Source organism: Passer domesticus, chromosome 1, assembly GCF_036417665.1.
Source record: "Passer domesticus isolate bPasDom1 chromosome 1, bPasDom1.hap1, whole genome shotgun sequence".
Taxonomy (NCBI): domain Eukaryota; kingdom Metazoa; phylum Chordata; class Aves; order Passeriformes; family Passeridae; genus Passer; species Passer domesticus.
Window position 1 is genome coordinate 22,123,852 of NC_087474.1, and position 26,787 is coordinate 22,150,638.

The 26,787-nt window shown below is 38.5% G+C and overlaps 1 long non-coding RNA gene across 1 annotated transcript in view; it reads left to right on the forward strand.

The window, feature by feature from the left end:
• The window catches only part of LOC135294453 (uncharacterized), a 78,122-nt gene that overhangs the window by 44,623 nt on the left and 6,712 nt on the right, over window positions 1-26,787 (forward strand). The window contains exons 5-7 of the long non-coding RNA XR_010356560.1: window positions 17,697-18,047; window positions 18,738-18,982; window positions 19,748-24,885. This is a non-coding gene — a long non-coding RNA (uncharacterized LOC135294453). The remainder of the gene's footprint in view (window positions 1-17,696; window positions 18,048-18,737; window positions 18,983-19,747; window positions 24,886-26,787) is intronic.

The window sequence follows — 26,787 nt, forward strand, 5'->3', positions numbered from 1 at the left end:
ACTTGATGAAGTCATAAACTAGTCCCCTTTTTCATCTTCTGTTTTTTCATATCCTGAGTTTGAGTTTTCCTTGAGCTGTCTGGACTGAATTGAGCACAGCAACAAGTTTTATGGGCTAATATACAAAACAAAGGTAATATACAGGAAGGTACATGGCCAGAGAAGGCAGTGGCAAAAGACAGGCTTCAACATTATGGCTTTGAGCTGTTCTTTTGAAAGTTCCTCAAAGCAGGGCGTATACACTGTTGGGAGCTGCAAAATTCCACTGTAAGTCTTCTGTGAATTTAACCTGGTTTAGAGCCATAGGGCAACTCCAGCATTTCTCTGCACCAGTGTTGGGTCTGACCCTGTGTGGTTATGGTGGTGCTGGTCACTGCCTGGGAGCAGGGACTGCTTGTGCCACAGCAGGTGGCCCCAGGCCCTGTTCTTCAGGTGTCTGACCTGGAGGAACCTCTTTGCTATTTCTGTCCCCCCTGGTGCAAACACAAGGAGTGGGAATTGCAGGGCCTTGTGTGCTTATGGCAATGACAAACAAGCACAGACTTTGGCTCACAAACATCACAAATAAGTATTAAATTCAATCTTCCCAAGAAACATTCACTGTTACTTTCTAGTGACATCCTTCTTCCAATGGGAAATCTATTTCCTACAGGGGTCCTTTCTGGATAGCACTACTTCTATAAAAAGATATAATATGCACTGAGAAGCCTCAAAATTTGTCCCATTGACAATATTTCCCCCCAAATCTTCAGCTATCAGGGTATACATATATATTTTCCCTCACTATAAAAGGTTACATTTCGAATTCACATGGGATTTTCAGATAAAGTAAATATTAAAAATCTGAAATAAGTATTGCGTGCTTCAGATAAAATCCTTTTAGGTAATTTACATGGTGAATATTAATAGCTGGGATATAAAATACATTTGCTGTCTGATTGCATGTAATCAATGGTCTGTATCAGACAATTAAACACATCATGCAAAGACTTAATTGGCAGTATTAAACTTTTTACTAATCTTTGACATTAGTAATGTTTTTCTGAACTTTTGGTCATTTTATGAGCTATATAAACACAGGCAGATCCAGACCTTTGCTTTAGCTCATTCCTGACTTTTTCCCAAAATTTTGAGCTGTGATTTAATAATTCCTTTTAAAATCTTCATTTTGGAAAGTTTCATACATATTTTTAAGAATAAAATTATTTTCAAACATTGTAAAAACATTTTAGCCTAAATCTCAAGATAATCTGTTAATTTAGGGTAATTGATTATTGATTCTGAGCAGATGCATCAGAGTAGTGCATCAATTACATTGTACATTACATACATACATTAAAACCAAAACCTTTGAGGACAAAATCTTTTAAGACTGACAGCAACTTAGTTAACATTTTCTAATGCCACTCTAAGAAACTGGTCTTTAGAATTATTTCTAAAATATGTAAACAAAATATGTTCCTTTCAGTCATGCTGAAATATTTATGACAAGAAGGAGTGAAATGGAATGGCAGAAGATCTGACTGACTTCATTTTTTATAGCTCTGGATAGTATGACCAAGTTATATAAATAAATGACTCACTGCAGAGAGATCTGAATTTTATAAGCCAATCCAAAAAATTCCAACAGTTTTAGTTAAAATTGATGGCTTTTTCAAAGGCAGATCTATCATGTCTGGAAGTAGTGCAGGCAGGTCTTTTTCTTGATGTTTTTAAACTCAGATATGTGCATTTTGTCTTAATGTCTAATGTCCATAGACGTGTGTATTTAAAAATTATCAGTTTAATATAACATGTAATGGGTCATGCATAGTGTTTTCCAGATCATTAAAACCACGCAGATCACAATTAAAGGTTATTCCAGTTATTAAATGAGGCAGGTCACAGTGCTGCGGAGTAAGCTCATCCTTAATCTTAATGAGCTGAAAGCTACATCATCTGCTCTAAATACATATGTGCCTATCTTGGCACACAGTAGAGCAGTGTACAGAATGGATGAGCACACAGCAACACAAAACAAGCCAATGGTGGGCTCAAGAAGAGACTATGTGGCCCAAAAGGATTATATATCACTTATTTTTATCTGTATTTTTTGTGTTTTATTTTCATTCTCCAATCTCTCCCTTTAGTACAATTATTTTCAAAGAATGTTATCAATTTACTACAAATGAATCAAAAAATTTAACCATATTTTTCCTGGGAATTAATTACAGCCTGTTGAGAAGAAATATACTATTACCTTAAAATTATTAATTAATAATTAATATATTATAAATTAATTAAATAATTAATAAACCTTTAAAATAATTAATTAATAATTCAGCTATTATTTTAAAAAAGAGACAAGTAGTATGTAGTATCATAATAGTAAGAATTGGTACTTTTCTACGTCTTCTTTTGCCCTCAAGAATTGACCTCATTCTTTATGGCTGGATATATAAGAGGACATAACTACTTACAACATCCTGAGATGCAGTAAAACCAAAGAAATAGCTTGAATGGACATCAGTGCTAAGATCCCATGAGATAAAGCTATTTTTGTAAAGCTGTTAAGTGTGGTGTCTAAAGGATGCATAAGGATCAAAATTACTGCCAGTAGTGGCTCATACCTCAGAGCATCCTCACTTCTCTAAAATCTTCTGGTCTGTTGTTCTTGTAACTCAATTGCTCCAAGTTAATTAGAAGTTCAAGGACAAATGTTTTCAAAAATAAGATCTCAAAATAAAATCTACAGTAACAGATTCACAGGCAGTTGCACTGTGGGCAGTAGTCATTGCAGAACCACTCTTTCCTTTGACCCTTATAATTCGACAAATAAAAAATCATTCTGCTCCCCAACTCAGTGCCTAACTACTTGGTGCCCCATGTAAAGAGGATATTAGGACTTTGCATCAGCACCAAGATGGGGCTACTCTGAGTAGTGAAAAAATTGTGTTCTAGAAAACAGATTGTGCTCATTGCACATGCAATTAAAGGTGTTTCAAAGCCATCAATTTAAAAGAAGCGTGGGGCCATAATCTCTCCTGAATTACACCAGTTCATGCCCAGTGACACAGACATACAGGTCTCTGATCCAGCAGAATGAGTAAGTGCCAAGGAATGAATACCCTGATTTGGCTGGGAGGATCTCTGCTTGTTTTACAGCCTCTGGTAGAAAGATCATTCCTCTTCTGGTCTACTGAGAAATGGTTTCCTTCTGATAGAAAGTGCTAACTGAACTATTTTTATGTGGACTCTGAGTTAGTGAAATGTGAAATATTTGCTGAAGATGAAGCTGGGTCAACAAAACTCATTGCATTCAAAACATACTGCCGTGTGGGTGTTTTTCTCCCGAAATGTTAAGAACTGAAAAGCTAGTGCTTTTATCCAACATGCCATCCAGTCATCTGAACAATCACTTGTTTAAAGCAAATGACATCTAGATACTGGAGAGAGATAAAGTTAAAAGTCAATTCATTAAAAATACTTTTGTCCTCAATAAATTATTTGGTTTTTGAAGTAAATTGAACATAAATGGTAGCAAGGAAGAAGAGAAATGTGAAATTTTATCATACCATTTTAAGTTTGATTATGTGACAGAGAAAGCAAATGGCAACAGAGTATAAAGGAATCTAATCCATAAAGGAAGAGAAAAAGGTTAAAGAAGTCAACAGTAATTAAATGGTGATTGAAGCTGAAAGAAAATTGATCTGTGTTAGCTGAAGGCCATTCTTGCCTTTTGGGATGTTATGCATCAGTGAAGAGGGGAAAGAAAGGTTTTTCTTGTTTTGATATGGAAATATATGTCACATCTTCTTAGCCTATGGTGCTGTGACTCAAAACTGCACTGAGTTTCTGGTACACTGATTCCAGTGTCCTACGCATGCTTGTGGGTATTGTGTAAAGATAAGATGCTCTAACAAAGCTTGGCAAGGTCAAAAGGCATGGGAGCTTCAGCAGTTTGCATGTGGTTTTGTCCTGGGGCAAAAAATAAAAGCAACCTGAAGCAAATGAATCTAAATAGGGGTAGCACTGACACATCCATGGAAAAGCTGTGCAATATCCATGACTTGGGATGCAGTGATCCCCCTTCCATTCAGTCAGTGTCTGGCAGTTTGGCCAACGCTTCTGGAGGGATACTTGGAGGTCAATATATATTGCCATTGAATCCTATAGAGAAGTTTTTAAAAAGTCAACACTGCTGCCAAGTACTTTAAGTTTTGGTTAAATTCTTCAGAGGCCGCATTTAATAAATTCCTGCCAGGACATGAAGAAATGAAGGTAAATCTGTGACTAACGTAGATGCTGTCAATTACAAAAGCATAATTAATGCCACTGTGGTTTCCAGGTCAGATGAGAATGCACTTTATAAAACCCTTTCATTCTTCCAAAGATCAGTGCCACTTCCAGAAACCAGAGTCATGTAAGGTGGGCCATAGACCCTGTTGTGAGATGTGGAATGCAGGCTACAACCAAGGCTCTGCACCACATGGAGAACAGCTCGTGGCAGAAGAAAAACATTTAACTGTGATGAACAGTTATAAACACATCAATGTTTCTTGGTTAGAGACAAATCTTACTGTGATTGTTTTGTCACAATCCCTGTTGACATCACTGGGAGTACTGAGTGTGTATTAAGTCTGTAGAATGTGTTTGGCCATAGCTACCAAGATTTGTGAAGTAAGTGGATTAAAACAAGAAGATCAAATAATTTGCATTAATTAAAGAATAACAGACAGCCACTAAATGTTCTGAGCTACAGTTTTTATGAGTGTTTTGTCACTAGAGAGAGCTGTAGATACATACAATTAATAATATTTATGTTCAAAATACATTAATTCCTCCCTCAGTGAAGAACTAGGACAAATAACAAATAAAGCGTAACAAACTTTTCTGTCATAAACCACTATTAGGAATCTTTCCCTTCTATAGTGAATCTGGCATGAACAGCCTGCCACCACCTTGTTCAAGCTTGTCAAGTATAACAAGGACAAAAATCATTTGAGATGCCCACTTCAAGCTTCCACATGTAAGAAATATAGGATAGAAACATTTTTCATGTACTTTGAGACCAGGTTGAATGTCAGCATTCAAGTTTTCTCCAGTGAAGATGGCAAGTTTTCATTTCTATAATTTCTTGGTTTGCTAATAACTTGGTTATAAATTGAAGCCATTCACTTTAGCACACACACAAAAAATATTTCTGATAAATGATGGTTCAACAAGTGACTTTCAGTTTATTTCAGTTAAAAGTTGTTTAAATTTCCAGTGTTTTCTGGTGGTCAAAGAAATGTTGCTTCCTTATCACTCTTTAATGATGAGTTGTAAGTAGACTACTGCATCCTCTCTAGCCAGCCATTCCAGGTACAGGCTTAATTGTGCTGCTCTTTTTAATTCTGCAGATCACTTTGACCACTCCAGTTATTTCTTCAGCTGCAGCAAAATCTCCTTTGCATGCTTTAGTGTTCTAAGTCCAACTTCTAACCAGTTTTTAGGACACTCCTTTTGGACTTGCCACAGTTCACACTGAAGTCAGAGTATTCCAGAACCTATTGTTAAAAGCATATCCACCATCATTTTCTCCCATGAGAAAGAAAAAATAGAAACACTATCAGCTATGAGGTCTAATTAGGATTAATTCACTATTAAGTTCCCACACTTAGCGATTAAAGCCACAGGAATATTTTATACTGAAATTGGTATACCTAGGGCTAGTGAGACATGAAAATCTTAATGCTTAAATTTTAGGCATCCTGAAACTTCAGGTATACATTTCTGTTGAGGATGTCCAAGAAGAGCACTGTGTAAATGCAGACTGTTGTGCTGACACCTTTTGGGCAAAGGAGATTGTGTGCAATGCCAGGAACTTGGTCAGGCATGGAGGTGAGGAGGGCTCTGTGCCTTTGGCCACCCTGGGCACACACCATACAGAGCAACTTGTTTATTCCCTGCCTGTCAGCCCCCGCAGCTGACACAGGCTCACTCTTAGCTTCCATCAGTGTGCAATGCAATTGTGCTTTGAGGTTTAAAATAGCTCCCATTTGCTATGCACAGGTGGTTTGGGGCTGTACAGAGTGTACAAATGATCTGCAGCACCTCTGGCACCAGGGTTTCAATTCATCTGTCTAAATGCAATCACCTACTGGGCTGGCAGATACATCTGAGCTGTCACCCTGGGCTGGCTGTGTAGTCCGTGGGATGTACTGCAGACCTCTAAAGTGGGTCAGATGAATCATTCCTCAGAAACTTTCTCTTCTCTCTGCTGAGCTTAAGAGGAACTGAGGGTGACTAATTCAAATGCAAGCATCTACATTGCAAATGTTTAAGGTTAGGTGATGTAAAACACAAGAACAAAGATGAGTTAAAATGATTGGCAGCAATTCAGGGGGAGTTTTGAGAGTCTCAATAAAATATGAACATTGGATTCAGGTGCCTAAGTAGTAGTCAGTGATATAAACCTCTTTGCTGAATCAGCCCTTTGACCTAAATTCAAAGACACACAAATAACAGAATTTGGACTTTTGAATGAGAGGTCCAATTCTCCCCTCAGTACCTCAGAGAAGATTTCCAGAACCCAGGAGGCAGCACACCAAGGCCACCCAGACCCTGCAGCAGAGTCTTGGACCCTGAACAACCTTCTGAAATTCTGCATTTATACTGCTTCTGTCAGAGGACCCAGACTCATCCTCTATGTCTCTAAAGATTGGTGTCTGTACAAAGTATTATTTCAGTATCTCTTTCTGTCTCCTGATTCTGCTCAATCCAGTTTCAAGCTGAAAACCCACTGAGCTCTGTCTGAATCCTCACCATGGTCATGGTGTGTTTGGATCCATACCTTGCAATGCGCTCCCTAAAGATCAGGTTACAATGTCTTGTGGACTGAGGAAAGAACAAAAACAACCCATTTTTTTGTCAAAGGTCTTCTTTGTGTTGATTCTTTGAGCTATAAAGATGGTCAGTATGGCTCTGCAGCTTGGCAGCATTCACTGTTTAAGGGGAGACCTGAGTGCTGTGCTAAGAGCCATATATGTGTGTATATGAGTCTTCATGTAATGTGTAACAGAGGAAGATGCAGGTGATGAGACTGAACATCAGACGTCCCTTCCAAAATGAATGTTCTGTCACCTAAGCAACACTTTAAAAAAGCTGTGAGAAAAGGAACAACTTCAACAAGAAGAGATTAAAGGGTTATTGTCCAAAAATAGGCTGACTTTTGATTAGGGCATGGACACAGACCTGAATTATTCTTTCAGGTGTTCTCTGTGCAAAAACACTTTTTGTAAGAATTATCTGATCATGCATAAGTCCATATAGTGTACCAATTAACATAGCTAGATAGTTTCTCCTTTGCATAGCATGAGGCCATCCTTCTTCAAAAAAATGAAGTCATATCCACAGTAAGAAAATACAATAATAAATTCTGGAATTTTGAATATAAAAATGCAGTAGGATCAGCACAACAATTAAAAATGTGTTTTAAAGAGTAGGCCTTTCTGAATCTCTATAGAACTACTAGTTGATCCTGATACAGGAGGAAAAAATCAGTTCAGAAAAATTAAATTAATTATTTGCATCAGTGTTCACTATGGAAGAAACTAAGGACTTTTACACTCTGGAGGGATTGTTTTTTTGTTTTCTTTTGGGGTTTGGGTTATTAGTTTCTTGTTTGTTTGGGTTTGGCTTGGGGATTTTTTTGGGGGGGGATGAGTGGAGCATCTCCTTGAAATTGAAATTTCTGCAAAAAAGAATAAGGAACAAATGGTCAATTGAACACTACAAAAAACTGCCAAGAGCAGATGTTATTCAGCTTGTTGTTCTAGGACAATGCAAGGATGCAATAGTGGAACTATATTAGCAAGGGTGTGTAATTTCTTGCCTGAAATTGCCATAGCAGCAGGACTGAAGAGTGACAAATGGGGTGTCAGTCTTTAGAAGTTATTCCAGGGAAGATCTGAGGAACTGCAGGCCTGCAAGATTGACATCTATAGAGTACATCAGTAGCATGTTTAATAAGAATAGAAATAATGCACATCTGGAACTACTCCATGTCTTTATCCGTAGAAGTATTGCTTTATAAATGTAGAATTCTTTAAAAAATAAAAAACCATGTAGATAAGGGTGACCTGGTAGGTACAGTCTGCTTGGATTTCCAAAAAGCTTTTTACAAAATCCCTCAGTAAAGATTTAGCTTTTAAGAAAACTAAACATCTGGGGGATGTTTAAAGGGGAATTTTTTGTTTAGATGAATATCTGAATGAAAGACAGAAAACAGAGATTAGGAGTAAATGTTTAGTTTCACGTTGAAATGAACTCACCAGAAGAATTCTGCAGGGACTGTTTGATATATTTAAAATGTTCTTCAAAAGGAATGAGCACTGAAGTCAAGTTTGCTAGTTGTGCGTAGTTACCACGAATATCAAAGGACAAAGCCCAAATGTAAAGGACTCACTAAGCAACTGGGCAATAAAAAGGAAAAGGAAATTCACTGTTAATAAATGTATAGCGATTGGCATGAGAAAATTCTAACTTCATCTAGAAAATGGTGGGCTCTGAGATGATCTCACCACTCAGGAACAAGACCTAGGTGTGGAGGTGGGTAACTATGAAAGTGTCATATAAATATGAATAAGTGGTCAAAAAAGCAATTCAAACATTAAGAATATTTTTGGAAGGGCAAGCAAAGAACATCACTATGCCACTATATAAATCCACGATTTACCAATGTCCTAAAATTCTGCAAATTGTGATCACCTTGTCTCAAAGTGGTTTCAATGTATCTAAATAGGTTCTTGGTGATGAGGCCTGAAAAAAGTTAGATCTGTCATCAAGAGCTAGATAGAGAATGTTTCCTCACAGACTCTTCCAGTGTCAGACCTAGTGGATGTGCAATGCAGGCAGATGGAGCTGAAAATACTTAAAAGCTGAATGTGATGCCTAATGCAAAGTACCATACAGACTTGATTAGCTCTTATTTTTTCAGGGACACAAGTTTATATCCACTGCTGGATGCAGAAAACAGAGCTACATTGACATTTGAAGTGGATGGTTTGTAAACTAGGGGGTTTGAGCACTCTAAACCACTCCTTGGGTTAGGAAGCTGGTGGATGGGAATTGTGAGAATTACTGTTTGTACAGTAGCTCCAAAGCCAGTTCTCCTTTTCAGCTTCTCAGAAATAATGTTGGCAGTTTCACAGTGGAAAAGGCACGGACTGAAAGGACATGGAAAAGAAGCAGCTCTTCAGTGAGACAAAAGGGTGTCTGAAGGCCAAGATTAAAAGATTGGATGTGTAAAGTTTGCTCCTCAGCTCTTTCTACATTGCTTAGTTTGCATGTAGATGGAACATTCAGCTATGCAATAAATGCTTGTGTGGTGTCTTCAGCATTCAAGTTCAATATCAGTAAAATCCAGAATCATGTGTTCTGCTTGTTGCAAAGAGAACCATATATTTTCCCAGTCAATATAAGATACTCTCCTGGATATCTCATCCTCAAATGTCTGTAATGCTCTGTTGTGTTCCACTTTCCATTTTAATGAAGTATAAGATGGTTCACTTTCCCTGCACCATCAACCTCCCCAGTTCTACTGCACCAAACTTCCAGAAATACTTAACTGACAGAATACAGAAGTTGAAGGAGGATTTTAAAAATTGTTTTATTGTAATTCCATACTTGTCAATACTGTCCTTTGCTTTTGTCCTGTCATTTACATCATGGTGTATTTGACATTAGAAATGGAAAACACTTCTTCTGTGCTAATCAGTGTAAAACCATAAGCAGCTAGTTGGAGCCATTGTTTTCCAAACTTTGATCTAACACAAGTAATTCCTTCTAGAGTTCATATATTGAAAAGAAATATGTACTTAATTTTGAGCACAAGAGTTATCCCAGTGATTGTAACTGTGTCTGAAATAACAGAACTCCCCAAATTTCTGCCCAGAAGTTTTTATAGCATGGGACCACAAATCCTTTATATTTTCACTTGTTGCATTGCTCAGAAACCATACATTCAGGGTTTGGCTTTAACTTATGTTTTCCAGATTCTTGTAGCCTTATTTTATGGGGGGATAGTTTGCTTTGATATGAAAGAAAGTACCCTTACAGGAAGGTACCACTTACCACAGTTGTTAACTACTGATCCTTGTAAGGCCATGAATATTTGTTGATTAAGCAGGATTTCTTAACGCCAATGAGAATGACTTCTGTCATAATAAAAGTCTTCAATAATAAACCCTAGACCACATAAAACAATAGAAAATATGAATCATTTTAGTTTCATGTGTTTTTGATAAAGATATAGTAAAACTTAGCCTCTGATTAATTCACAAGAGATAATGGCAACAAACATAAAAAGCAAGTTCTAAATAGTAGATGACCAAATTGTCTTGCATCCAAACATGATTCCAAATGGTTTAATTCTGGTGAGAAAAACAGTTAGTACACGGTCCACTTATAAAATTATAAAAACTTATAAAAGTTTTTAACAAAAGGAAGTAGTTGCAACACAAACCTTAATCATGAATCTCATTACCAAAGTACATTACAAAGCACAAAACTATAAATAAACTTAGAAAATAATTTCACAGATTAAGGGAAGAGTCCACCAAGTCCTATTAAACCCAAATACTTGGATATAAGTTTCAGCTACTTGATTCCATAATTCATAGATTGGCAGGGACCAGAAGGATGTAGCAGTGAAAGAATTGTCATCTGAGCATCTTTTCCCAGACAGCATCAAAGCCAAAATAATAAGGTGCATGGTTTTCTAGTTACAAGGAGTACTAGTCAAAGTTTCTTCTAAGTGTAAACAGAACAGGTCTAAATCACCTTTCTTAGGTGGCCAACCACTCTGGAAAAGAAAAAAAAAACCAAAACAAAAAAAACCAAAAACAAACCACAAAAAAACTAAACAACAACAACAACAAAACCCAAAAAAAACCCAAAAAAAACCCCAAAAACCATGAAGGAAAAAAAGAAACACTTTTAACAGTTTCCTGAACAATCTTTTAAGCACAGGTTACATCCTAGGTAAGTACTTACAATACTCTAGCTGAGCAATCCAACATTTGCAGTTAATATTAGTATATTAACAAAAAATAAAGGGTTTGGTTTCCTCCCACTCTCTGTGCACTGACCTGTTCTCCTACTATAAGTGTTTTTGGAGAGCAATTATGATCTAAAGAAACATTTTGTTCTGGAATGAACTCTTTTATTCACAGTGAAACATGCCTGAATTTTACAGATCTCCACCAAAAAAAAGTTTTTTTGTGAATAGTTGGTGAAAGAAGCCTAAGGAAAATGTGTACCTAATCCTATTAACTGACTTAATTTGGAATTATTAAAAGCCTTGATACACAGGATTTAACACAATCTTTCTAGCAGGGTGTGATGTAATCTATTTTTGTTCCTCAGCTAGCAGATGGCTTACCTTTAAGTAATTTCCAATATGTTAGGAGATCAAAAGCCATCCTTATGCCATGGAGGCAGTAATCGTTTCTCTCTGCTGGGGGTTGCTTGGTACTGTGGTGGGGATATGCAAAAGCTGCTGGCATTTCCAAGCATAGAAGGCCGACATTTCTTCAGACTTTGAAGTTAATAATCCTTCAGAAGTTGAAAAACTGAGAGATTTTCAAACCCCTTTTAATGTTCTATATGCCATGTGCTAAAGTAAATATCTGCAAGTAATCACAGTGGGCTGGTGTAAGGCAGGCTGCGCGCCGGAGCGTGGCTGCGCGCTGGCTCCTGGGGTCTGTCCTGCTGGGGCAGCACCACTCTGCCTGCGAGGGTCTGCCTGGTGGCACAGCCACCCTCGGGGCCCCGCTACCACCTCAGTGCACACCAAAATGCCAGCTGCAGCTGGACCTGGAATGCCAGAGCAGCCCTGCACACAGCCTCAGTGCGTCCCTGGGCTGTGCTCTCCCGTGCCCCATCTCTGCTCGTGGAAGCACCATGCCACAGATTCACTCTGAGATGTTTTGTTGTCCTGCAAACAGGAGACCCAGCCCTAAAATGCCTGCTAGCAGTTGGGTTCAGAGAGCAAAGGGGAGGTGGTTAGGATTGCTCACGATGGGTCACTGCACAGCTTTCAAAGCAGACACATCAAATTGCCTGGCATCTATCCCTATATCAACCTCAGAGAGCCATTTCTGTATAGATAGTTCTAAATCCCTCTTGGGATTGGCTCCAGCCATGACAAAAACACCATCCTACCTGGGAAAGAAGAGCACCCACCCAGCAAGGAGCAGTGAACAGGCCAGACCCTTGTTTTGGAGCAGGAGGCCCAGATATTTTAATAAAGAATGCCAAATCTTCCAAAAGTTTGTCTACAGGGCACATTTCTGGCTTCTGATCACATTATGTTTATCTGCTAATCACAGTTTTTGATCTTAAATTAAAAAGAGCAGTTAACATTACAGTTACTCTCTATATATGATTTAGTGGTTGAAAATTTTAAATCAACGTCTTCAACAGACAAAGGGTTCAAAAATTAGTACTCAGAAATAATGACAGGGTCTGTGTTTAGGTATAGCTAATACTGACTCATTAAAATATTTACATAATTTAAATCAACCCTGAAATTAAGTTAACCTATACAAAGGCCTAAGATTACAGAAATAACTTCAGACCATTTAATATTAAATTAAAAACAATATTTCAGTTAAGCATATTTATTCTTGAAATTTTAAGAAAGTCCCACTACACAGGAGTAAGGTTCTGATGACTGGACACCTGAAAAAATGTTTGCTTTTGCCAGCTGTAGCTTCTCCACAGGTGCAGAGAAGGATTTTATTGCATTTGGATTTATTCAAGACACTTGTTCAAGCTGAAAAACTGATCAAATACTAAAAAAACAGGAAAGCTTGTTTTTTACTTTCAATCCATGAATAAAAATTGGGTGATCAAGACTCGGATGTATTAGTTTAAACTTTTAAAAAGTTGAATGTTGAGAAAGCCTACAGGGCATTAAGAAAATGCAGACTATACTACAAGAGTTGATTTTAACACAGTTTGATAACAAAAATCATAAGTTTCCAGGACATTCTAATTTCCAAGAAACATTTTTCCAGCAGTTTCCTCCAAGCATAGAAAACCAATTTAGAGGCTACTCTTGCACCAAAGAGCATTCATCTGGTTGGTAGGGAGTATCATATACTGTTTTATGAGCATAAGACAATGCAAAAAACCTCAACAGTGTAAGATGCCCATTTTGCCATAATATTATCACAGAAATTATGCATAAGACACACCCACAGCACATCAGATATTGCCTGGGTGGTTTGAGGTGCCCACCAAAACCATCTGGAAGTCAAGGTTGATGTGTGCCTGCCTGGGGAGGCGGCTGGGTGCCATCCCCACGGTGCAGGGAGCAGACCCTGCTGCAGGGTCTGTGGGGCTGTGCTGGCACAGGGACAGCCCTGTTGCCCATCCCAGCCCATCTGGATGGAGGGCTGGCTGCAGGGCTGCTGCTGTCCCGTGGCTGAGGCAGAGCAGGGCTGCCGTGGCCGCACAGCCCGGTGCACGGCGGATCAGGAGGGCTCATTAGCTGCTCTCTGCCGAATTCAAGCAAGTGCAGAAGTCTTTTTTCACTGTTTAACTCCCTCAGCAGGAGAACTGACTCAAAGAAAGGTTAGGGCATGACCACATCAGGGTTCTGTAGTGAAAAGAAAGAAATTATACTGAAAGCATGGCCGGAGTATCACCTTGGTCCAATTTACTTCTGCCAAGGTTGCAGTGAATGAGGCAAGAGTTTCAATGTGTTCACAGGCTCAGGAACCAACTCCGTTTGTCAGAGCATGAATACAGGGAATATCAAATATATCTGGGTTAGGGTTCAGCAACTGATTGCTAGGAATGGGAAAGAAATGTTGCCAAGGATACTCTTTATTTACAATCATAAAAAGCCCCCCATAAATAGCCTACTATTTGGGGCATATGGTAAAATCTGGTTGTTTGGGAAAACTAGAGATAAAGACATAACAAGAGTTGCTGATAACCATTATTTTAAATTCATTGCTGCAGTAAGAACAGGCTGCTTACATCTTGCAACAGTGTCAGCTGGAGAAGCACAGCCCTTTTACTCAGGAGCCTGGAGTTCTCACCCCATAGCCTGAGGAAGCCTAGGGAAAAGCAGTGGGCTCAGCTGTAGCTAATCCTGTCCTTTTTCTTCCTGAGTTCTTTTCCTGAGACAGTAATTCCCTGTGCATGATTTGGTCATCTTCTCCAGGACTTCTGCAGCTGGAGTGGCTGGGCACCACCATCTCTTGCAAACCTTCTCTACCTGCCCCACTGTGTATAAGGATTTCTGACACCCTGTTTTTGGGTGATCTGCATGTATCCTCCTACTCAGCTGCTGCTTCTTTCCCTCTGTGGTCTCATCTGTTTGCTTGTCTTCTACTCATACTTTACACACATCAGTAATTTTTGTCCAATGCTGCTTACCTGTCAGTCTTCAGAACTGAAAAACTATATGGTTTATCCTTATTTTTAAGTTAGAAAACTGAGGCTCAGAGGAGGAATATGATTTATTTAATGTAAACAAGGATTCTGGTGCTTTAGTCAGTAACCTCTACTTCCTCCCTAAGGTCTCCACTTTTAATAAGATAAGCCTTTACTTTGACTTCAGTATCTTTCTTATTAATGAAAAACCTGCTCTTAGGGGAAAGCTAGAATTAACTTGTAGTCTCACTGGTCAATGCTCATAAAAATGAAATCTTTTCATTCAGATGGAATCTAACTACAGGTTTGAGCAACTAATAATGTGCTGTGTGACCACAGAAGGAAAAAGAGTCAGCCATCCCACCCTAGGAAGACACCCTTGTATAATCAGGGGAAATCAAGTAAGATTGTCTTTGTTGGCACATATCTTGCAGGAATATCTAGTGCATAGCAGTCCCTTTCAGGTATGGCAACATGGGAAATCAAAAATCTAAGTTAGCAGTAGGCATCTGAAGAGGAGCATGAATCTTGTAGCCATTAAAATAGAAGAGAAAATCTTCTCTCTGATTTGCACTTGCATTTCTACTGGGTATTCTGTTCTTTTTCCACTAGCTAAGATGGACTGGATGCCCAAAGGAAATAAACTGAATGAGTCCACAGTAGGCTGTAAACAGGGAATAGCCAGGATCCATGCCAATTAAAAAATTGAGCACGTCCTCAAGTTTGTAGCTCAGTGTCTAGGATTCAAATCCCTGTCTGAGCACACATTTGCAAAATACAGACACCTTGGCAATGCTTCCCAGGTATACTTGCTGCCTGAAATATGAACTGAGGAGGAAACTCAAGCTGGCATATTAGCAAAAGCAGAAGACAGCAGTTTTTCCAAGCACAGCTTAGGGAACAGTTATGCATAAAAATCTCTCTGATACATAATCCAGTGCAGGCCAATGGTATACAAGCCATCCCATCCCATGGTGTCTGGACATAAAGGGCTTGTCAAAATGAATATGAAATGACTACTATGTGTCTGTATATGTAGGAAAAAAAGCATAGCACAGCAGTGACTGCACAGCACTTTCTATATTCCTACTGTGTACCAGCAAAGATTTTTCAGTTCATGCATCATTCACAACTTGCTACAGGGATTCCACAAAGCCAGTACATATGCTTTACACAAAGAAAAGGTGGGGGGGAAGAATAGATTTAGAAAATAAAAGATTCTGAAAGTATATCTGCTGGATGAGTAGTCAGTGTCGGAGGAACTGACAATACATGAAGCTTAACAAGAAGCAAAATAAATAAGTAAACAGTGAGATCACCCCTACCCTGTCCAAGTCACTGAGAAGCAGAGATACCTCTGATATAGTGGTGTATCTTTTCAGAGTAGAGAGAGCGAGCAACTGCCAAAGTGTTTTCTTCTTCTTTCCCCATCAAGTATTTGCACCATTTGGCATACTCCAGGAGAGGAAAAGGAACAGAAGACTGCATATAAGAAACTCTGTGGGGGAAATCAACTCTCTCAGCTCCAGCAATTTACGACATAGATGTCTCATCTCAAATTCTTATTTTTTTAAAGAATGTAGTAGGAGAGAAGCCCCTCCAAGGGCCATATCTTTCTTCTCTGTACAGAGGGGCACACAGATAGACAGTGGATAAGCACTGTTGCATTTGCTCTTTAGACAGGACACCCACCCACCTTCTTGACCAGGTCAAGAGCAAAACCTCTCTTGCTGAAAAATTATCATCTTTTCTGCAGAAGAGCATCTGTATGGGGCAGACAGGGACATCTACAATATTCTTATTCACCAATGGGTATATATTGACACAGAAACAAAAAGAGAAAGTCCTTTGTAGTAAAAACAATTCAGAAGGCAAATTTGCAGCTAGAAAGTTTGAATTCAGTGGCAAGACAGAGCAGATCAATATAGATCTAAATAATAATTTCTAGTTAGACAGTTTTTTTGGGTTGAAACAACAAAATGAAGGAATTCTTTGTTGCAAACAATTTGTGAAGCAGACACAGTGCCATGAAGAGAAGATGCACCAAAAATGAACCACCTTTTACCCTCAGTTCCCCCCAAATTTTGTTAAGAAATTACAATAATTTCTGGTATCATTAAGGGCTACAGTTATTGCCTGATGTTGTGTTCCTTGAGGCACCATCCTAAATCCACTATTTAAGTGAAATAAGCTAAAGAGAAAATTTTGAAGGGCTTCATATAGCATTTATATCACTATGGGTTCTCTGCCATAAGCAGTGGTTAAAAAGTAGTTTATGGATACTATATTACACACAAGGCAGTACTGCAGCACAGTGCCAAGCCCAGATCTAATCTAGAAATGTGTTTTAACTCTGAAATGAATACTGTAATGCAGACTGCCTGCTAGTTCAGTTCCAACCATATTTTATCTCCCGGGGTTCTGAGCTGATTGTAGCAGAAAAAGGTGCCAAGACAGTCTCTGATATTAAAATATATGGGTTACATATGCACCAAGTTTTATATGCATTTTAGACTTAAATATCAACAGCATAAGGCAAGTTGGGATGTAAACTGTTTTCAGATGTGTCTATGGGCTTGAGTGGAAAAGAAAATATTAATGGTATTCAAACTGATGGCAGGCAGGATCCAGAAGGTGAGCTACAAAGTTCTGAAGGGGAGCTGCCGTGTTTCTCAAAAGCCATAACCTTGACATTAAGGTTAGCTCTATTTCTCCCTTACACAGCAACGTGTTGCATTATGGCTGTCTAAATATTCCTGGAAGCGTTTCAGAGATTTTGTGACCCAGATGTGGATTATGTGTAACACTAACTATGTACATGCTGGAGATGATTACGCTGGGAGCTTTCAGATTCCATTCTGCACGTGTAGCACTGAAAAGAAACTTGACTTGTACTTATGAAATTCCTTTTGACCATAAGAAAAACAGAAGGAAACCCCCTTTGGAGACTTCCATAATGGGAAACAGGAAACAGGGCTGTGGAGTGGAAAGTTTGCAGCACAGGAAAAACAATGGACTATATAAACACAAGTGCCATTATCAGATACTCTGCAATGGCCTTGCAATAGGTCTAAAGTTGAAAATACACAGTGGTTTGTGTTTTCATTCAGATCTAAAGATTTCTTTATGGGCTATTCTGTTTCCTGTTGAACTCAAGTGGTATTTTGATACTGACAAATGGGCATAGGTTAAAACATAGGGATAATGGTTAAAAAAAGACACTATTTATGACAGTTTTCAGCATCTTGACTCATTTTTGTTCCTTGTTTTTTATATCTTCACAGGCAAAGCAGTGAAATCGAAACTGTTATTGCAAAGATTTCTCTGGTAGCAATTCAATGAGTTTCAATGATAGCATCCTAATATCAAAACCAGGATCCTTGCATTTCAAAGTTCCATCCATGACTTTAATTTCTCTACAGGACTGATAAAAGGTCAATTTTTTCATGAGCACTGGAGACTTTGTTCTAGAGACTGTACTGTATCTTCTTGTTTGGACCTCAGTCAAGAACCCTCTTCCAAAGTTTTCCTCAAAAGAGGAAAACACAGAGTATACCACAGTCTGGTTGCCTGACGCTTGACTACGGAGGAAGAACTTGATTATTTATTTGGAATATTTCTACAGTACAACAGAGGTCAGTGATGGTAGATATTCTGGTTGCAGGTCTTATTTAAAACAATTTAAAACCAGTCAGCAATTTCTAGGGAGCAGAGCCTCCTTGGCTCTCAGCAAAAAACAAAGCAATCTCCAGACAGCTTATGCTACGTTACATTTATACTTTATAGTGTGTGTTGCAACAAATTCTCTAGAACAGAAAGGAGCCTAGCCAGCAGCTGCCCTGTTTTAAACTCAAAATTCAAAGAGTTTTACAGATTAATTTTATCACCAGTTATCTTACCAAGGTAGCTGTCTAGCTCTTTGCACTGATGATAAAGAAGGCTCTAAGACACAAATGTTTTATTCTTGTTCCACAGGTTTTGTGGTACTGCAAATGGGAAAGGAAAGGCCTCTGATTAAATATAAATGTTGATATTGTTGTGGCCACTAGTGCCATTAACAGCAATGGAACCAATGCACAAACCATTGCAAAGTTTTAAAAGCATTCCTTATAAAATGCCTGTTTCTCTGCACTGCCTGTAAATTGAGATGATTTGGGGCAAATGCTGTAGACACCAGATTTAGGTCAGATGAACTCCACCCTTCACTTTCCCTTGCCAAGTACATCCTAAAACACAAGAGGGTCACTTGCATGGTTCCATGGTTTTATCCTGAAAAAGGTTAAATCCAGCTCAGCCTTCTCTATAACAGTGGCTGTTTTCCACAGAGACAGTGAGGCTAAAGATGGAGCAGGACAGGACAAGCTCTCTTATGCACCTGCTGCAACTGCAAAAAGTATTTGAGAAAGAATATATTCTTCTCCAGGTGGGATATCCACAGCCTGGGCTTTCCCTGTTTTCAGTAACAGAGTAAAGTGGAGTCTGTTGCATGCTCCTTCCTCTCACATTCTGTATGATTGCCATGGTGAGAACTGGATCTTGCTACTGGAGTCTCTAAACTGATCAAGACCTGGTGAGAGACACTGTGTTATTGATTAGACATACTGAATGTATAACTTCTCCTTTATCTTTAGAGATGCTTCACAGGTCTTTTGCTATTCCTGTGTTGGAAATCACATACTTGGTATACATCAATATCTTCCACTTTGTTACAGCCAACACAAAAATTTTTAAAAAGTCTCTTTTGCCTCAAGAATCAGAAATTAAATATTTTTATGCCCTCTAGAAAATTATCTCTTTCATCTCAAAGCAACTTCACTGGCAATGTTTGGATCTGATAATCGGATTACAACCATGTTGAAAGATACACCCTCAAGTGAATGAGTAATGTAATTTCTGTGTAGCACAAAAGATATTTTCCCAAAATGGTACCAACCACTCTGGATGATCTCTACTATCTTTAAATAATGTGATTAAATAATGTGATTTAAATAACGTGATTCACCCTTGTGTGAACAAGAGTGAATTAGTTAAGCAGAATGAAAAAATGATTGTTTATCATACAAATATTAAGTTTGCGCTTTCACCCTACCCTTACTCACAGGGTGTTCCATCCATGCCTGGGAACTGACTTCCAGTGTCCCTTGGGTATCCTCTGCCTTGGTGGCCACCCCCAGACAGGAGGACCTTGCTGAAGGAGGTTCTGCCTCAGCTAGTAGGGTTTCCACTCCCCGTGCCTGGGAAAAGGTCTTTTATCTGTGATGCTCAGTCACACTGAGGCTCAGGGTTGATCAAAAATCCTCTTCCTGGCTTCTATTTTCTTTTCTTTCTTTTTCAGAGTCTGTGCAAACGAGGAACTGATTTGGTTCTGTGAAGAGAGAACAGACAAAAAGGGCATCTGCCCTTTTGGTCACCCCTTACTCCACACTGTTCTGTATGGTTCTCCCAAAATAGTGGTTGAAAAGAGATGATTATGCTGTGCATAATCACACAGACAAGGGTTTCAATTTGTGAGAGTATTCTCTGCATTTTCTAGTTCTGTAGTTCTGTGGAGGTTTTCCTAAATGAGCTGTGGCTGAGGGAAGTACAAAAATTAACTGCCCCTCTTCAGGACATAAGGTGTAAAATTAAAGCCATCAGAAAGAGGAAACCACACTTACAACAACCAAAGGCTCAACTTCTGTCAGCTCAGCCCAGAGCTCTCCCCACCATTGTCTGCCCTTGGAATTAGATTCCAGTTGCGTTTTCTGAAGTACCTCATTGACTACAGCTTAAATTTTCCTTATGTATGATTTGAAAAGCCTGGCTATACTTTTTGTTCACCCCAGCCACATCAATTTCAATGACTCCTCTATTCTGGAATTAATGACAGAGCATACTTTGTGGTCCTGTTGTACAGATCCTAGGAACAAACGACTTCAGGCTGCTGTAGTCATTTAGGAGAGATAGGACCTCCACAGCATAATTCATCTTTTCTGTCTTAAACAGCTGGTTTAGGATGGAATAAATCACCCTCTGGAAGTGTCTGTCTCTCCCCACTGACAATTAAGGGACCCTAATAACCACCTAACTTCACAGATATGAGATGAAGGCCAATGGATCTCATCATAAACAGGAAAGTGAACAATGCACTTGGGCTGCATTCCCTAGCTGAAAAGGGACTCCAGACAAATGTTAGCATTCACAAACTTTGTGTCTTCAAAGAAAAGCTGATTTACTTTAAGGACTGAAGAAAAATGTTATTGAAATGCTACTTTGTTAATACCTTAGAAGTAGAAAGACAGAAATATCCTAGGGACAACATTAAATACAAGCTAGTAGCTGCAAGCAGGAGGAACCCCAAGCTATACCCCTTGACTTTTAAGGTTCCTTTAATTTGAATGGTAGGATTATGTTAGAAATAAGTAAGATAATATTTTGGAACTCTTTATGAAATGAAGAATAAAAAAATCAAAGTAATCAAACCTTTCATTTCAGAGCATAAATTATTAGGCATACAAAGCCATCTGGCATCCTCCACCCAGTCGGAGCCCAGGATAAGATTGCATTCCTTTCCTAGAAGTGGCTGGATCATGTATGCAACTTGGTACCTTGTGAGAGATGTGGTAAGAGAACCTAAAATGGGGCTTCTGGTCAGTGGCATAACTGCTGCTTCTTTGTTCTGAAGCACAAGTCCAAAGTGTGGTAAGAAGTCTTATGAAATTTATTCCAAAAATGGACTTGTTAGCCACAGAATAATGTCTCCCAGAAAATTAACTTTGTTTCTTCTGCCCATCTGATCAGAAAAAACAACTTGTTCCACAACCAATTTATAAAAAGAAACACTGAAAACTTATTAAAAAAGTTTTCAAGACGATTAAAATGAGGACAAATAAACGCAGAAAAAGAATTTTCTACCTCTGTATGCAATATGCTTTTATATTTAAAATCATTAACTTCTCACAGTGAAAAACAGATGACAGAATAACATGTTTTTAATGTGTTGCACAGATTTGACTTCTAGCATCATTACTTGATTTTTAATTTTTCTGCTTTTAAACTTACCATTATTGCAAGGACGTCAGTGCAGCTCATTTTCCTTATCCAGTGGGAGGACTGGAAAAGTTGAGGGAAATGGTGATTTGGAGACCATTTGGTCATGGTGCAAGTGAGCTCCTTCTTAGTATTCAGTGTTGCTTAGACACACAACTTTTACCTCTTCTGGGACAGGAAAGGTTGTGCATGTATGCAGGAACAAGGGATGACTTAGAGACAACAAATGTTGCAGAATAATTCACGTTAGGAAACACAGGAGAAGGAAAATACCCAAAAAGCTCACTAATTTAAAGTCACTCTTGGATTTTTAACAGAAAATTTGTAATGAGTGATGTCTTACAGTGATTAGTATAGTCAATTTTATAACATGAGATAAAAAGCTTTTCAATTATGAGTTTTCCATCCCTCATCCCTGAATATTTCATTCATTTCTGAATATCTGGAATGAGTGGAGTCCCAGTTGTCTTGAAAGATCACTTTATATTTAGCAGTATTTTACATGCTGCCCTCATCAACTGAAGCCCTAACAAAGCCATCAGCTCCTCACAAAGGTGAGGAGACTTTAGACTCATTGTTATGCAAAGGGTTAGTGCTGTTGCTTTTAGATTATTACTGTCCTGAATTACTTTTTGATTATTACTGTCTTGATGCAATGCATAAGGCAAACTGCACTGCAAATGGATGCACGTGTTTAGCAGTTACCTTGTTTGTTAAACAGAAATTAGATGTTCAGAGTGCACAGACTGAGCTAAACACTTGAAATATCATCAAGGAAGTGCAGAAGCTAGATGCATAAATAAAGTCTATTGGATGTCCCTAACATAATTGGCACTGTCACTACCTCTGGTCTTTTTAGGTATATCCAGTTGCTTGAAGCTCTTCATCTTTGTTGTTTTTTTTTCATGGAACCATATTTTCTCACCTCCGCCCCCAGTCAACAGTGACTATTTAAAACAAGAAGAAATACTTCTGTGTTTTTTGGCTGGAGTCACTGTTGCCCCACTGAGCATCCCAGGAGATTTTGGGGCCATGGCTGTGCCCAGGGTGCTCTCTGCTGCAGAGCTTCTCTCTGCAAACTGACCCCAAGGAGGCTGTTCTTCTATCAAAGACTTGAACAACAGGTGTAGTATCAAAGATGACAAGCCTTTACCACCTTCATCTCTGAGAAAAGCAGCAGCATAATGAAGATAAATAGGAATTTTAGAGACAGGTAATCACATGATAACACATCCTTGTTATTTAATACCACCAGAGCTATTTCAAATAGTGTTAGGACTTGTCTGTGCCCACCAGGATCAAGTTCTGCTAATCAGTGATCTGTAAATGTGCATGGTTCATTAGGGCCCTGAGAACAGCTGTCCATGTCCGCTCAGGATCAGATTACAGGATATCATTAACCTGGATTCTATATCCACTTCAAAGCTTTTGTTACAACTAACTCATAATTCTTTTTCTTAATTTTTAAAAATTGTCCTGGAAACCAGGAGAGCTAAAGACTAAGGTTTCTGTTTTACCTGCTTCTGTTCAGTATCATTTTAACATACATTCAAAAGAAAAGCTGTAAATATAATGTTCATTGTAACTCGTGCAATAAAATACAGAATAGCTTCGTGCCTCATACACATGTCTGTGCTCAAGCTTTACAGTTGAATAGTTTCAGAGGAACTACTTAAATCTAATCTCCTACTGCCTCTAAAATATGTAAAAATGCATGTATAATAAAACCACATTTTATATTTCAGAGTAAGCTTTCCAGTTTACTTCGGTAACTTTTATCTGATAAAATAATACATTGGTCTGGCTATTACTGCATGACTTAAGAATAGCTCCGGAAACATAAGGCTGAACAGCTCCTTCCCATGAACTGTACTCTAATTGTGGTATGGGCTGCTTGACTTTAAATGCTTCCTACTACAATAAGAAATGTATAGGACATATGTAGAAAAAAGAGGTGGTATTATTTTACTTCCTTTTTTTGAGGCTATTTACTTCTTTCTACCTTTTCTTCTTTCTTAATTCAAAAAGAGATTCAATAATTCAAAGAAAAAGATGGGTTCAAAATTGATGTCATTGGGAACTGGAATAAAAATAAATCAACATATTAATAGCTGAATTTAATCAGTTATCATGACTATTATTCTCCCAGGGCATCTAAACACTCGTAAACTAGATTCATGAATCATTTAGGCAAATAACAATACCCAATATAAATAATTACACTAACAAAAAGGCAGAAAAGAGTGCTCTAATACAGCCATTGCTGTCTACAGCAAATGTGAGTTTATAATATCCTGTTTTACTCATGTCAGCCATTGGGCAATTGCTGATTAATAGATTTGTTATTAGACACTAGGCCTGATTGTTCACTGCTGTTCTTATAAGCAGATTTCTTACATTGAATATATTCAAAATCTACTTATTTCTGTACATGGAACAGGATTAGGTTCTTAAAACAGCTGGAATTCCTAGAACAGTTTATAAAATAGTAAGATTAATAAATTAAGATTAATTAATAAAATATTAATGCAAACTTCAAATATCTGGATATAGTATGATGTTTAAGCTAAGGATCTAGGGAAAAAAAGTGTTTCTGAAAGAAACGTTGTGGATATTGTGGCCAAAAATCCATCTCTTGTAACAGGACATACTGAAAATCAGATTTGATGTACGCCAGATATTTGGGTAGCATTCTAAATGGAGTGGCTCTGAAGTGAGGCTGTCAATCCATACATAGACACCAAAGCAAACTGATCAGTTCCCTCCATGAGAAGTTTGTAAAACATTTGCAAGAAGGGTGGAACTGGTCCCCTCATCATTAAATAAACATTCTTCCTCTGAGTCCCTCGACAGGCTCAAATGGAGTGATGTTTTACAATTAAAAAAGCCCCAGATTTATAAACCCATTTACACAGAATCAAATGCTGCCTGAAACAAAACAATACAACCATGGAGCTTTGAGGTCTCATTTATGGAGCCCAGTTCTGTTTCAGGGCCTTGATTGTCTCTTGTTTTTTCTGAAAAAGCTTTTCCATAGGGATGACTTTAGATTGTGATAGTAGGACATTGAAGCCTGAAAATTTTAGCCATACCATTTAGCTTTCTGTAGTCTCAGTCCAAAAATGTTAACGCTCCTGCTCTGGCATGGATGCTTAATAATATAAGTGAGCAGAATTAAACACAGTTGTGTATGCTGTGCCCTTAAACCTCTGGCTGTGAAAATGTGTTCATTTTTGCTCTGTATAAATGATGTGCTATATACATTTTCTTAGCAAAAGACAGGGAAAATAATACTCAGATTTTAAACAATTTCAGATGAATTTTGCTCAGAAGAAAAGTGCACTTGTCTTTAAAAAAAGAAGGTGCTGAGGACTGCCTTTGACAGAAACAGCTTCACGGGAACTCTCAGATGCTGACACACTGACCCTCAGCGCTTGGCTGCAGGTACTAAAAGCCCCATTTGAATGTTCCTCTCTAAGCATTCATGCTTGCAAGCAGCTGAAATGCCCCTCAGGGGCTGCCAGCACAATCTGGCAGGACACCAGACCATCCCCAAAACAACCAAGAGCCCACATACTCCCTGAAGGTGGTCCTGGGCTGACAGACTGCAGGATCCAGGGATAACAGGGTAGGGAACCCCACTCATCCTGTGACACTGGACACCAGGGAAAAAAAAGGCCAGGTGGGATTTTTCTGGTCTGTTGTTGTTGGATCTTGCAGATTGGTCAGCTCCCTAATGATATCCTAGTAGGAAAAATTCTTTGGCAAAATTTTCTTTCTGGTGTTCACAGTCTGCCAGCCCATGATGGCAATTTAGATTGAGCAAAAAAAATTAAGCTGAAACCATTTTATAACTGGAGTATTATATTAAAGCAAAACAAACAAAAAATCATTGATAGGCAAATTAGTTTAGTTAAAATGGCCTGCAGGTACTGCAGAGCTGGAAGGCTTGTGGCTTGGGTTGGGATGGCTTTCTCCCAGCTGGAAATGTTGCCACAACAACGGGAAGCGGACTGTGGGTCATGTCCATGAAACAAACTTCCATTCTGGTTGTAATAGCTCCACACAGAGCACAGACAATACACAGAGCCAGAAGGGCAGCCTGGGCAGAGGTTTGGGAACTTCTGAGCTGAGTGAAGGCATATGCAAGCTGTGTGAGTGAAGCAACCAACAGACATCTCTAAGTATTTATCAGCATGACTGGAGAAACTCCATCTCCTCTGCCTTTCTAGAGGTTATCTCCCTATAGATAGAAGCTGTAAAGATTGTACATGACATTTCCATGCCAGCCATTGGGGTGAAAGGTGCCATACTACTAGAGCCATAGCACTGAAATTGCTGGCTAAGCTGTGTCTTGGCTGTAAAACAGGGTAAGCAATAAAAAATAAGATCCATGACTCCTTTATTTATTCATGAATCATTGCTTAGCACTAATAATGCTTATTGATGAAAAAGTATAATATCAAGCCATCTAGTAAGAAAAGGTATGTTTCAAAGGATTAATAAACTACAAATTATTCCTCTGAAACAAAATACAACACATGAGGTACTGATGGTTTTTCACAAAAGATTCATTATTTAGCCCTGTTCAATGGCTGCTATTGAAATTCTGGCAGGACCTCAGTTTTCTTTTGCAACACTGGGGAAGAATTAATGTTGGAATCTGTTGGCAGAACAAATCACAGCAATGCACTTGATGTATTTTTGAAAAGCATTCACTTTAACATAGGAATCTTTCTATCTGACAGAGCTTAGTGAGTGAATGGTAATTAAAGGTAATCATTCAAATCATTTAGTGTAATTTTTTTCAAATTCTTTTTCCAACTGAATAATAGCCCTGCTGTAAAAGGGAATGTTTCTACACCAGCTTGCTTTTGATAAAACAATAACAAGAGACATAACAAAATGCTGTGATGAAAACAAAGTCACAGCTCAGAGCCTTTTCTTACAGCTTTTCTTGCAGCTGTGGCCCAAATTATAGGACTTTTCCACACTCTTAACTCTGGCTCTAATTTACAGTAAGTAGTTTTACCATGGACATCTGGAAATATGTGATTTTTCTTTCATCATATTGATTTATATGACTGTAATTATGACTATCATAGTGTCAGGGAAAAATACTAGTTTTCCTGTTACCTGCTTGGACTTGTTATGTTGTGCAAACTCCTGTAGGGCTTTTCCCCAAAAAAAAAAGCACATCTGCACCCTGGCTCCTTTATCCTGTTGTCCTGTCTGGTCTGTCCTGAGCGTGCAGGAGCTGAGGCACAGAGGGACAGGCAGAAGTTTCAGGCTGCCTGTGATGATGGCAGCATGGGTCACCACAGGAAGCCTGGTTGGATGAAAGCG